The 12,374-nt window shown below is 38.8% G+C and overlaps 1 protein-coding gene across 2 annotated transcripts in view; it reads right to left on the reverse strand.

The window, feature by feature from the left end:
- cdc42se2 (CDC42 small effector 2) overlaps positions 1 to 12,374 on the reverse strand; it is a 97,385-nt gene that overhangs the window by 58,784 nt on the left and 26,227 nt on the right. Inside the window, exons 1-2 of one of the 2 annotated variants that reach the window (XM_039759479.1) lie at positions 1,097 to 1,341; positions 842 to 977 (exon numbers count right to left, since the gene is read on the reverse strand). The exons of the other annotated variant lie outside the window; for it this stretch is intronic. The gene's annotated coding sequence lies outside the window, so the exon portion shown is untranslated. Of the gene's footprint in view, positions 1 to 841; positions 978 to 1,096; positions 1,342 to 12,374 lie in introns of those variants that run through there. 2 annotated transcript variants of the gene reach the window in all.

Raw genomic sequence — 12,374 nt, forward strand, 5'->3', positions numbered from 1 at the left:
GCACACGTTAACAGTAATTAATCAGCAGGTTTAAAGGAAAAGCAGCAAAGCTGTGAACATTCCAGTTACAGAGATTGGGAAGTCATTCAGCATGATGAAAAGCAGTAAATCATCTGTACACTACTCCCAAAATGTTTGAAGGAATTTATATATCATTGAAAATAAAGCAGACTTCTAGTGCGAGGAGAAGCATACAGCCTATTGGGAGAAATAAGTGCAGTGACATTCATCACTGACAGAAGTCCAGTTGACAGTTTGCCTTACACCATCAGCCAAAGTACTGCCACAAATAACGTCCTGCCAACTCTGTACTGAGCTGACAGGCAGTACAAATGAGCAACCAGCCAAGCTTTACACAGTGCCAAGTCAAAGTACAATCTCACAATACCTGCAACCATGTCTTGCACACTACACTCCCTCCCACTGCGTCAGTGCCAACAGGGTTACAACTCTGAGTCCATCTAAAACTACAAAGTTAACCACTTCAGGGTTAAATCCATTATCCTCCTAAGGTCCTCCCTGCCATCTCTGTTACAGATCACTGGGCACAAACTATTTGTTAAGTAATGCCTTCGGATCAGCTATTACTCTGACATAAACGGAGTAGCAGGAGCTGATGTAGTGAAAAATGGGCACAACTTCTTTTCTTCCTTTCTTTAGCTTTATTTAGAAGTCACTTCTGCTAGCTCTGCTCACCTCTCTTACTTTGTATGCATTCCTGGGTTGCTTTTAAATGCAATATGGTGTCAGCCTGTGGAGACCATGCACTCAGTAAAGACCACAAACATTTTATGTGGCAGTTACTTCTTTTTCCGTATCAATATGGATATGGTAACATTACCTGAGGCATGCATGTGGTAAGATGATCCCACTTGTGTCAGATTTAAAGCTTTCCCACGGTAGAAAGCCGTGCTGCTAGTCATTCATCCAGAATAGTAGCAGACCTGACAAGACATTCATTCAGAAATTCCATGCTTCTGTAAGGCAACATAAAAATATTTTTTGAAGTAATACAGTAGCAGAATTCTTAAAAAAATAAAAAAGCTAAACATGGACACCATATTAAAATGCACAATGCCCTCCTAGTTGATTCTACCTCCAAATGTTCCTGTTTAACTCCCAAAATGTATCAAGGCTTCAAGGTTCAGTAGACGCCTAGAACACAACAATCCCAGTCTTGTCCGTGCAAGCCAGTCCTCATTCTTTGCTCCCAGGACCTGTTGCCAGGGCCACAGCTGCAGAGTCAGTCTTTCAGAAATGTTGGTGGGGGAGAAGTTGTACACAAAAGTGTCTTTTATCTCTGATATGCAGACAACCTCCCAGCACATGCAAAGTGCTTCCTTCATCCAATCCTGCTTCTCCACAGGCACAAATCTGCATTTGAACAGAGGATGTGGTCTTAATTGATAGTACTGCTGACATCCAGCCGTGAGAGCTTCAAAGTATACACGCGCATTTGTGTGTGTATGCATATGCATGCAAGCGTAAGGGCAAAGGTACAACAAGAATGATGCCAAGGGCTTGTGGCTTTAAACCTAATAATCACAGCTGAGCAGGCTGTGAATATCTAAGATGTTCCAAAACTATAATGGCCTACTCTATAACCAGTTAGGACTACAAGCTAAGGTGTTCAGCTGTAAAGTTACTCATTTAATTGTCACCATTCTCTGACTGTGCAACCCTGGGTGAGATGCTTGACCTGCCAGTGTTCAAACTGCTGAAACACAGAAACAAAAGGGTCCACTTATGATCTGTCAGACATGGGAATAATAAAATGTAAATAATCATACTCCTCCATTGCACTAGCCCTAAACCACCAACTTCCATATATCTTACCTTTAACAAACATTACTGTAACTTCAGGATCTTTGGCAGCAAAAGCTGGCCCAGTAGTAATGAGCACAAAGTAGAAATCAACCTTCACAAGGATGCTAGTCCATGTTAAGACAAACGTAAAGCTGACGAGACGGATACAGACACAGCAAACTACACACAGAAACACTCTAAGAGTCTGGACTCAATATTTACCAACTACTTACATGGTTTCAGCAATACAAGGTACAGCAGATTCTTGTTCACAGCACTCTTTTTCACAACGCAGTGCTACATGATCTCATTATCTATATAGTACTTTCATAGCCTGTGAAGATTCAGCGATTGTCATGGCTTTGTTACAAAAACTCCTCAGAACAGAGACAAAGAGATTGTTAGAAGCACTGCAGAAGTGTGTTGGTCCACTGGGAAACAAAAATGTAAAAAAAAAAATAAAAATTGAAGGGCGAGATTCAAGTGCAGGCTTTTCAAGGAGGCGTGATATCAGAGTGAATTCCCAAACAGAGACATAAAAGCACCTCTAATTATAGATCAAGGCTTTGAAAATATATGCTCACTCATGGTCAAATGAGATATTTTCAGCCATATAATTGGCAAGGTAGAAGCACATATGAGACAATACGCCACTGGAGCAGTCACAGCAAACCATCTTTTAAGGCAGCTTCATTGGTTCATAAGATGAGACTCAAACTCCGCCCCATTAAAAATAAAAAATCACACAATTAGAACTGACATTTCTGGGAGCAATCTCTCACAATAAATACGCAGACTCACAGCCAAGTGCTTCGAGGCTACATGCTACAATGAAACAGAATTTAAAATGATATTGTAATCGACCATCACCAAGCGTACACGGATCCCTCAGCCCCAGCCATCTGCACTGGGGATTTCATGTTAGTAATGAATTTCGATGCCTAAGCTGACCTGTTTAGGGAATTTGTGCAGAGTCTTCAAGATAGAAAATTAGATCATCACCTCAATTTCAAATCCTGCCAACTACTCTAATGATCCTGAGTAATCTGACCTAAATTATCGGTGACTAGCACATCTCAGTGATGTCAATTTTTGAGTAAATGCAAACCTATGGCAAATGAATCTCAATAAAACTAAACTGCCAGAGGTGCTACTGTGGTGATAAATAATACTTTCTTTATTTGTTGCACTTTTATATATCAGGTTTTATGCTGGATGTCATGGCCAGCCTGTACACTGGTACTGTGAGTGCTGTGCAGAGTGGAGGCAGAGCCTCTGTGTTCTTCCCAGTTGATTCTGGGGATCGTCAAGGGGGTGTTTTTGCTCCTATTTTGTTCAGTGCTTGCATATACTGGGTGTTGGGCAAGGTTGTGGGGTCCAGTGGCTGTGGAGCATCTGTTGGTAAAGAAAGATTCAGTAATCTTGACTTTCCTGACGATGCTGTGATCTTTGCGGAGTCAATAGGGGCTCTGATCGGGGCTCTCCAGAGACTTAGTAAGGAGTCTGAATGTCTGGGCTTGCAAGTTTCCTGGATAAAAAACAAGATCCAGGCCTTTAATAACCTCTTTTTGCACAACCATCAGCAGTGTGTCTGTCTGCGGAGAGAATGTCAACCTCGTTGAGAGGTTTACTTACCTTGACAGTGCCATTCATATCTTTGGTGGCTCTTCCAATGAAGTCAGTAGACAGACCAAGACAGCATGGGGGGGTCATGAGATCAATGGAAAGGGGTGTGTGGTGCCATCTTTGACATTTTTGCAAGAGGACAATGGTCCAAGTCTTTAGAGTCTTGGTGCTTACTGTTTAGAGTACTGGTTATGATACGAAGACTTGGATTCCTTTGGTTTGACTTTGTGTCGAACAAGTGGTTGCTTACAGAGTCCCAAATGAGGCACATTACCTGCATTCTGAGGGAGCATCAGTTATGACATTACGGCCATGTGGTGCGATTCCCTGGCTGACAGGATCCTCATTGTTGAGGACCTGTGTGGCTGGACTAGGCCAAGGGGATGCCCATGTAACACCTGGTTCTGGCACATAGATGGGTCACTTCTGGAGGGTGGGACTGGACTGTGTGTCTGCCTAGGGGGGTTGCCAGCCAGGGCCCCAAAGAGTTTTGTTCTCTGGTGGGTGCTGCAATACACTGTACCAGTGCATGCTCCCCAACCTGACCTGACCTAGTTAGTGACTTGAATTTCAAATTTTGCATTTAGAAAATAAGTACATTTAATTCAAAATTTTACAATACATCACCAAAGTTTGACCCTACCATTCCACATTGGATACAAAAGGACTTCCATTTAAATTTCCCTTAGCAGGTTTATCACCAATATTGCTTTAGTTGTCTTGGTCTTGTGAAAGTACTGTATAAGGACATGTTACTAAGTTCAGCTGCCGAAGTAGTGACTGAACAAAATTTCCAGCAGGTAATCGAAGTATAGCAGGGCCCTATTAATACTCTTCTATCCAAAAATCTCACTACAGTACCTCTAGCACCTCCATATTTGTCTCTACTGCATAGACAATACAAGCCAGTCAAATTATTTGCTTGTCTTTTTACTATTCTAAAGGATGTCTGTAAATGTATGATCATCTTTGTGGCGCTTCTCGTTTTTCAGGAGCATTTTCCCCTAATTTAAACTGAAATTCTTGAAATTTCAGCATTTACTTAAGAACACTTGCCACTTTTCAATCTCTTTTCACCACTGCCATTTTTTCTTTTAAACTCTGATAGTCAATTGCTTCATCATCATTCCTTTGCCTGATCTCGCACTGTCCTACTGCTTTACTTTCTCATTTTTATGTCAATATAAGAGATCTCACCTAGTACTTTTCATTTCTTTAAATGTAATTTGTTACCTACTGATTGGTCTAAACACCTAGCGGGTTTAATGGAAATGTATGCCCACATAGAGTAAACGTAAGCAGGAATTTGCCTAGGCCTAGGTTTTGACGTAGCACAGCATTTTTCTTGTTGCATGCTGAGCACTAGAATTCATCCATCATTCAAATCAGGATGTCCTTTTTAACATACTTGGTACTGCAAGTGAAAGAAAGGTTTGCTTTTACACTAATTAAATGCTGTCAAGTGACTCATCCATACTTTTTAACCTGCAACATATATTAATCTTGGCATGTACTACTGAATGAAATTCTAAAAATATGGTGGCAGGTTTTGACTTTGTTAAGTGCACTAAAGGACATCAGCAAACAAGGGAAAAGTGATAATGTAAGAGTAAGTGAAGGACTAGGATAGAAGCACTTTAAGCCTTTTGTGCCCACAGTACCCTAAGAATGCTTCTCGATTCTGTTGCATTAACTTCCTTGTTTTGCTATAGCAATAAAGAAAACAAAGAAGGATATTCCCTATTAATTTCACAAGACTGTTTACAAAAAGCTACATAAAAATTCAACATGCTTAGTGAAATTATTTCCAAATTTTTAAAGTGGTGTTCCATCAATCAAAGTGAATTGCTCATAGTCATTCATGGAATCTGAACATACACCAGCATTCATGACAATCCAATGCCTCATCCGTTAAAAAACTCTGTCTACCGAGTGCTTGCAAGTCATACTCTGGTATCAGTGTTTCTGATTAAATCATCATAATTTTGAAAGGAAAAAGCATTCCTGATGGTTCTCCTAAAGAGAGGACCCAGGAAAAATGGCTGCTGTCAGTAGTGGACCAACAGCTCATTCTACCTAAATGGATTGAATATAATGGTCAACAGGAAGTGAGCAGCTCCAGACAGGATGGCAAACTAAGACAGGGAGACATTTAATATAAAATTGTTAGTCAGGTGAACTTCTAGGGCTACCCAGAAACAGAAAGTGGGTAGAAAACAGGATGTGCATACAAGACAGAGAATAAAACACATAAACTTGACAGAGTGATGGCACAGCAGACTCAACTTATATTTGAAAAAGTGAGAGAATAAATGAAATATGCCCTTTCCCAGGAATCTGCAAAACACTCCTCAGCCTGTGCTCATCTCAGGGGTTAGTGCCACCATTTATACTTGCAACTAGAAAGTCACAAGACAGAGAAGGCTCAGCGGAGTGTTAAAAGCTCCACACAGCATACCATCTTTCTCTGTAGATACATGTTAAACTGCTTGCCAGGGCAACTATTTACAAAGCAAAAAGCCAAACAGGTGTCGTAATAACAATGAAAGCTGTGTTCCACATTATACACCAATTTCCAGAGCTTGTTTATCCTAACTAGGCTAACTTTAGGTCAAAGGTGAATCCAGCAGCAATTGGTGCAAAACAGCTTCATCTACTGTATGTCTACATGAAGGTTTGAGGACTACAGTGTCTCTGTTTTCTTAGCTAAATGCAACATTTATTAAGTGATTTTTTTATTTTATTTGAAGACTGTGCCAGAAGCTCAAGGCAAAATGTTCTTTTAATTAAAGAGATGCCTCATCATCTCCTTTCAGTGTGGAACCTTGATAGGCAATCAAAATGCAAAGTGCTTTAAAAACAATTGAAAAACAATGGAAAAAGGCAACACATTCAACTGTAAATAGACAGACAGCAACACCAGCAGCCAGGCAAAGTGCAGAGTCAGGCAATCAGGGTTTGCAGATTTTGCAAAAAACTGTAACTGGTATCATCAGTCAAAACAGGCTAGAAGTTAGATGTGGCGGTATTGTAGTTTTGGATGGACACCACAGGAGCTTTATCTTGAATAATGAAAGCTAGGAGCTGGAACACAGTGGCACTGGGATTCTGCATCTTCAATCATACTCAGTAGCAGTGCTGCTGATTATAAACCAACTTGTACAACTTTGGTCTTCTGTGTAGTTACAGTAAATTATGACCGTAAAATACTAACAAAAGCAGTACTTCAGTAATTTACATTCAAAAAATGGCAACACTATTGTTGATCAAGGATGCGAACACACAAAAAGTTGAGGAGGGTAAACTGTTTTTCCCTCTTTAACCATTTACATCCAAAAGGGAGCAGCTGGCATCGATGAAAGACTGGTGTTCACTACCCTCCAACAATTTGTATGGCAAAAATGGCTGTGGCTTTATCAGCAGTATAATGAGCAGCAGAGACCTGATTCCACTGAATGCATGACCCTGCCATGCCTTATTTGTAATCAGAATAAAAAGACATATAATTAGCACCTTTTCATAATGCAATTTTGGCACAGAAACCTACCCAAGTAGAGACAGTAAAGGGAAGAATACTGTAGTACATGAATGCTTTTCACATAAATAATGAAACCTTACAAGAAATAGCTGGAAGTAAAACATGAACTGTAAAATACTTTGGGACAAGACATCGTAACAGTGAGCCCAAGTTGCTCACTTTGGCCTTACCCTAGGTATGTACTGATGTACACATGCAATAATGCTCCATTCTAAAACACAATATTTGATAAATCGCTTTGTTCTCGAGCTGTTACTGGAGGCACTATATATTCCTAAAGATATTCATTTGATACACAAGTTTTCTTGAGAAATCAGGAAGAACAAAAATTTCTTTGATACACTTCTCAGTATTATAGCTTGTGGGATCAAAGCAGCAACAACAGCACATCCAAATGCCAAACAAGGTTTACTGTAGTAGCATTGCATGGTTACACATTAACCGTATTTTAGTGGGGAATTTCACTAAATGGAAACTGTACAGAAAAATCTTTAATTATTCTTTTAGTGTTAAAATGTTCAAATGTTTCTGCCACTTGGATTCAACATCCTAGATTTGAATCACGCACTTGTGATCATATTTATAAAGCTTGTGTATGCACATAAAGAGGCCCAAAATGTGCCCATGCAACTTTCCTTATAAAAGTCAGGAGTTATAAAAGAAACCTTGATAGGAGAACTTGCATATATTTATGGCAACTCTGACCCATGTGGATGCAACATTTCAGAGAAACTGGGAAATGACAACACCCTTGATCAAGCGGGGGAATGCTGCCAAACCAGCTAAATGACGACTCATGCATATAATAATTCATATCCCTGAGGCGTTATTATAATGAGCATTGACATGACAAAATATTAAACTTCAAATGTAATGAATATGATGTACAGACATTTGAATATGATGTACAGACTCTATTGTAGTTCCCTTTTAACAGGGCCAATTCTGCGTATTTGCACTGAAGGCTGTTGTCACTTCTCATCTGGCCAACATATCTCTGCCATGCTTCACTCCATCACGCCTGCTGTGCTGGAGGCCATTAACTGAAGGACAGTGGGGTACATTCAGTTTCTGTATGGTGTGGGTATACATACATACACCATAACATTTTTTTGCCAAAATAAAGAAAAAATAACAATTTAGAACAGTGTCCAGTTTTCCTAACATAAAGTAACTGACTGCACGCATAGTGCAATAAAGTCATCTAGCAAGGATGAAAAAGCTTTTGCTAACCATAAGCAGTGACATTCTATTAACTAACAATTTATCTGTGATGCTAAGATGGAGACTGACACATGTTGTGGCTCAGTGGCCTTGGTCAACCCATGATTAATTTATTATTCATTTATTTTGAGGCAAAGTAGCTTTACAGATGACTTGCTAATGGTGCTGTACATAATGACTGGTTTATCGGTAAGGTAACTGGCTGAAACCTCAGTTTTTCTGATGGCCTGTACATTTCACTGTATCAGCCAATCATGTCATTACATGTGCCCATTCAGACGGGGACATGTTACACCTTTCTCTGACTCACAAATAGCAGAGGAGTGGTGCTTTAACGCTACACATGATCTTGTGTACTCAGTTTGGAGTGCACCATATTACTCCTAAAACATAGGTAGCTGTGTTTTGATACGTTAGGTCGAAGGCTGCTCCAAGTGCCAATGAACATCTCCATCATCATGATTACATATGTATGAGGTTGATTAGCATAGTCCAGAAATGATTGTTTCAGGGTGGCATCTGGGTGGAGTTCGATAGAGTTCACATATGTAAATATAAAAGATGATTGTGATTTATAAAGGGTAAAGAGCATGGATATGTACATAGGTCAGGTTTTATAAATCGGATTTTCCTGTTTTTTATGCATAATTTCACGCTCAAATCCATGCAAAATTTTATAAATTAGACCTCTGGTCTCTTTCTGTGTGGAGTTGACCCTGTGATAGGCAGGCACTGTGCAAGGTTGGTTCTGATTGTACACAACACAACCTGGTGAGGCTAAAACCTCCATGGCCATGAAGTGAGCTGAGGTGAGCTGAAAATATTACAATTGCCTGTATTTTGTTTAAAAACAACCCTTATCAACATACTTAAACTTGATATTAAATGTACAAAACTAGATTTTCCAAAAACAGAATGAATCATATGGACCCAAATAACTGATATTAATGACTTAAATACTAGGGGGCTTCACCCCCTGCTCGCTTCGCTTACCAACCCCCGTTTTTGGTTTTCTGGATATAAACTTTAACATTTTTTTTTTCTTTGAATTGTTGCTATTTCATTAGTTTCACTTCTATTTCAGAACTTCTGTAAAAACAATATTTGGAATCTTTCGAGTCCTAATGTGCTGAATCGTTTTAATGAGGTCAGTGAGACATGTGTTTAATGACTTTGCACCATAATTTCTCTGTTTGGAATTTCAACACAGACAAAACGATCTTCATCATCAGCAGTTAATAATTTTTTTTTACAAAGTAACCAATAAATGCATATGAGGTAAACCCCGTTTTTGAAATTCTCTTACATTATTTATATACTTCTGACATATCACCTATGTCCATATATTCAATCTCTATCCTCTTTTTCGTTATTTCTCGGAGTAATAATTTCTCTTTTTTTGCGCTAATGCGAAGTTTACTTTCTTTGTTTTGACACTGTCATTTTTTTCTGCTTTCATATTTTGTATCTTGCTTTGCATGTGTTTCATGCCTACGTTTTTTTTTTTGAGTCTTTTGAATTCCAGTTTTCATTTTCTCTAACCTGCTCTGCATGTGTTTGGCCCCCTTGTTTTTTAACCTCTCTATGACGTTTTTACTTTGTTTTCTACTCTGTCTTTTTTTCTGACCTCATTTTGTCCTGCTTTTTTTCCAATGACACCTGGTCCGTGGTGATTATTTTCCCTTTTTCGAGTAATAATTTCCATTTGTTTGTGCTAATGCGATCTTTACTTTCTTTTTTTTTTTTTTTTGATACTTTCTAATTTTCCTGCTTTCATATTCTTTAACTTTCTCTGCATTTGTGTCTTGGGGTGAAATAAACCAAATTCTATTTTGCAAAAACAGGAGAGTCTAGTGCTTTTCAAAGATGTAATATTGAAAAGTGCAAAGACGAAGGAATTAGGAGGGGCACACATAAAAATCACCCTTTGATTAAACGTTAAATTAATAAAAATGAATACATGTGTAATCTGCAGCAGCTTAAAACACTCAAAGCACTTTACTGCTTTAGGTTAAGAAAGAATGAGTTATGGCTGCTTATTCAGCTCTATTATGAATGTTCTGCTTGAAAACAATCATCTATTAATTCACTGGTTATTTGAAGAACCAAGATTTTCAAAAGGTGCTATATGAGTTCATACAGCATTAAGTGCTTAACAAACTAAGTAACATGAACATACAAATCTTTGATGTTTATGTCATTGCTGTAAGACAGTTGCACTGTGGTTTGCTGCCCCATGCCGCCCGAGTGAAGTGAGATATGAATATTAATGAGCGTGCCTCCGTGTAAACCCAAAGAACCTCAGCTGGTTATGACAGAATGTGCAGTGATAAACATACAAAGGCGTCACTGTGGATCACCATTATGAATCATCTTTATGCAGAATGAGCTCCCCAGCTTACATTCTGACAATACAGTACTTATTCCTCTTAAGAAATTTGACATTTCAAAGCCAAAAGCAAGTGTAGAAACACTTGCATCCATCCAATGTTATTTTTATTCATGGCTAAGAATAAACTGCTGACCAAGAGTCATATTCCAGCAGGGAATTCCTTAATTCAAGTAAATAATGAGAGGGTTTTCTCTGGCAGCCTCACTTCTCATAATTTCCTATCTGCCTTTACAGCCAACAAAGCTGCATTAAAATGAAACCACTGGGCCACAGCTGTAGCTCCAGGGTGTTTTGATAAAAAGACTTTGTCTTTCATTAATATTAATCCAACCTGCACAAATGTATAATTTAAACTGCAAGCGGCACACTTCACCCAGGGTTACAGCAATTAAATCTTCTGCTACAAAGAAGGAACGTGTGTCGCTTCCTAGCATATAGATTGGCCTGTTCTGGCATCACTCCAAAGAAGGAAGGCATCTCGCTTTGAATTGTGATAAATGTCTCTGTACTGAAGACCCACCTTGACTGGAGAATTCAATTTTCAACTCATTCTGCCTATTGCACTCATACTGCCCTAATCTACCACTCATTTGAAGAATCTATAAGATGACAGGTCTTTGTTAAAGCTGTCTTTTGTCTCTTTGCCATTTATACTCAATGGAGATTATTCTTCCTCCACTATGGGTCAGGTAGGCTGTGTAGTGTTGGGGACAGACTCTAAATTTTAAACCACAAGGATGCCAGTTCAATGACCAGTCCATGAACAAGTCCTTTAAAGGAATACTCCACCCAAAAACATTTTTATATCTTATTCATCCCATGTGGTTTGTAGTGATGGCTGAGAAAAACAATTTATTCTCAAGTTTTCATGGAGATTGATTTCACGTCTTTTATAAAAGAAAATCTTGAAACGACACAAGACTATTTCCAAGAGATTTTTTCAAGTCCCAGGAGATGAGACAATTGCCAAGAGATTTTTTTCAAGTCCCGCCCTCATCGAAACCATTTAAGGTTAATGGCCCACGCCCATGGTCCTCTAACCTCACATTCGTGTGAATGCTTTTGTCAGACACAGTTCCTGCACTCTCAGCTCCTACAAATTTTTACATTTGAAGACACTTTAAGTTCCCAATAAAAGAAGACTTATTATGTCCAAATCTTAAGGAAAAATTTCATCCCGAAGGGTTATCAACAGAAGAAATAAGTACACGGGCAATCCTAGCACTGAGAAACGATGAAGAAAAATGAATTAAGGCGAAAATTGTCGATCGGTTATGCAGCAAATTGGTTATGCGTATCAGTAGGCTATGCTGAAACAGTTGGAAGTGATTGTAAGGAAGATGAAAACATCAACTTGCAATATCCCGTAGAATATCTATAACCGTTAACACCATCCGAATTACTGTTGAAAGAAGGATGGATTGTAATATTATCGCGTAATTTATGTCCGAGTGATGGGCTATGCAACAGGACAAGATTACGATGGGCTATGCAACAGGACAAGATTACTTGTATTCAAAATTGGTCTAACAATTCTGACATGTAAAATTTTAACAGGTGACAGGAAAAGTAATGTAGTACATCTTCCATGGATAACATTAGAGACCAAAGGAGATCTTGATATTCCATTCGTATTAAAACGTTTACAGTTTCTCGTTACAATAGCAGTTGCTATGACAATTAACAAATCACAGGGACAAACATCTGAAAAAGTCGGTTTATTTATTAGAGAGAAAGAAGCAACATTCACTCACGGGCAGTTAAACGTTGCATTGTCACGATGTAAGT

This window comes from Polypterus senegalus, chromosome 7, assembly GCF_016835505.1.
Source record: "Polypterus senegalus isolate Bchr_013 chromosome 7, ASM1683550v1, whole genome shotgun sequence".
NCBI lineage: Eukaryota > Metazoa > Chordata > Cladistia > Polypteriformes > Polypteridae > Polypterus > Polypterus senegalus.